The sequence below is a fragment of the Hydra vulgaris genome, chromosome 02, assembly GCF_038396675.1.
Source record: "Hydra vulgaris chromosome 02, alternate assembly HydraT2T_AEP".
In the NCBI taxonomy this organism is placed as follows: domain Eukaryota; kingdom Metazoa; phylum Cnidaria; class Hydrozoa; order Anthoathecata; family Hydridae; genus Hydra; species Hydra vulgaris.
The window spans coordinates 47,562,711-47,565,000 of record NC_088921.1 but is presented as its reverse complement, the minus strand read 5'-3'; positions in this window follow the sequence as shown (position 1 = coordinate 47,565,000).

Below are 2,290 nucleotides of genomic sequence, written 5' to 3'. Positions count from 1 at the left end.
TTATCTTTAGCACGACTCCAGCCCACTATAAATTGATAAATTGAAGGAAACTGAACTGTTTGTTTAAAACCCATATGTGCTAGGTGTGATGGACAATAAATTTAATAATAATGCATTCAAAACTTTGTGTAATACAGATGTAATGGCAATTGAACAGCAGTCATTAGGTGAGAGCAGGTTAGATATTTTAGGAATTAGTGCTATGTTTGCTGATTTCTATCGGTCGTGCCGATAACTGTTTTCTCTGAGGCGGTTAAGTTCAATACAGAGTGATTGGGCAATTTCGAAGAGGGCAGATTTGAGTTAAAGTAGATAAAGATTATTCGATTTTGACAATCTTATCATTATTTTGCTGAGTTGATTGACAATGTTATTAAGGTAAAAATATGGGTAATAGGTGGATTTACCACTTGGTTAATGAAGAATGAGAGTTTAAGTTGTTTCTTATCAATCTGAAATTATAGTTTAATTTGTTTGCTAATGTCTCAGAGATAGAGGTGGTGTTTTGTCTTTTATTGGCAAGCCTGATTTCTTCCCAAAATCTGTTTTTCCAGTTGAGAAGCGCTTGTTATAAATTTTGCTTTGATAGTTAGTTTAGTGAGTTGATCTGCAAGGACTTTCCACTTGTTGTAGTGTCAGTTGAAAAAAATTATTTGATGCTCTTTTATAAGGTTTTAAATAAATGGTGTCATCTAAGGTTCATGGTTAACAAGCATATTTGTTCTTAGAGGTCAGCAGATGTCATTAGCAGAGAGTATAGAATAATATGTTGCAAGCAACTTAATTTAGCATTTTTACCTGACTGGTAAGCAACCTTGCAGGGAACCAAGCTAGTCGATTTACAGAGATTTATAGAGAATGCTGACTAGCTATAACAAGGTGATCTGTATTATCAAAGTTAGAAAGGGTATTGGACACATGACATTTAGGAGCATTATTTAAGATAATGTCAAGTAGAATTTGCATTAAGCTGATTTTCATATTAAATCTAAGATAATATTAAACATGAGTTTTAAGCTTATTTCATTAAGATGTGATCATTTGGAATAATTTGTTAAGATATTGAAAGCAAGATTAGATGTAGAAAAAGCAATTACTGAAGTTTTTAAGAAGTATAAGGACAAAAGAGAATCAGCCTATTGATTAGGATCAGGTATAAAGAGAAAAGCTATAAAAAGAGAAGATAGATGCATTGTTCAAGCTGCCTTTAAAAAATACCATATTTTTACTGATGAGATAAAAGTAGAAACTGGTATTACCAATATCTCAGGAAAAGCTATAATTTATTGTTTACATGTGGGGAAAAAGTTAGATAGTCATTGTAGTATCAGGAAGCCTTTTCTATCAAAGGTCGACTTTGTATATAGGTTTCTATGGTGCATTGAACATAAAGATTGAACAATTACCCAATGGAGACAAGTTGTTTGGTCAGAATCTCCTTTTGGCTTAAGATGCAGTCAAAAATTTTGTGTTTGGAGTTGTAATAATGAAAAGTATCATCCTCAGTGTATCAGTGCCACTGTTAAGCATCAAAAGACAATAAATTTATGGAAATGCTTTTTTTGTACATGCTATGGGAAGAATTCACAAGGTTAATAGCATTATTAAATAATATTAGCACCATGGGATCCTTGTTTATCATGCAAAGCCATGTAATAGTAGTGTAATGATAAAGTGCTCACTTTATAAGTGACAAGTTCGAACCCCACCATGTTCCTGGTAGTACAGCGCTAAACTTGTTTCTCTGCACAGCGTCCATGTTTGTCAAGGTTTATATTTTTAGATAAATAGTTGAAAAGGGGTTGTAACCACAATAAAGTTGTTTTCTTGACTATAGTAGTCTTGGCCTTGGGAAGGCGAAAAACATAAACAAATAATAATACTTAAAAATAAAATTAAAAAAAGAACATGTAATGCTTTTCTTTTCAATTGGTTTAAAGAGGCATAGAATAGCTGAGTACGATTGTTATTAAAAAAGCTTGTTAATAGTATGCCTAAAAGAATCAAATCAGTTCTTGCTGCAAAAGGTGCTATGACTAAGTACTAATTTAGGAAGTTTTTTTTCTTAGAAAATGACTTGGTAAGATTAAAATAATAATTCTGCCAACAATTATTTTGTATTATGTCTGGAAATAATTTTATATTTGTTAAAGCAAAATTATATTACAAATTTGTTTTTTAATGGTTTGATGTTGATGTTATCACACTGCTTATCTAAACACTTTGAGCCCTACATTACCAGTGACATTGCAGCCATCTATTTCAGTATGACATCAGACTGCTTATCAAA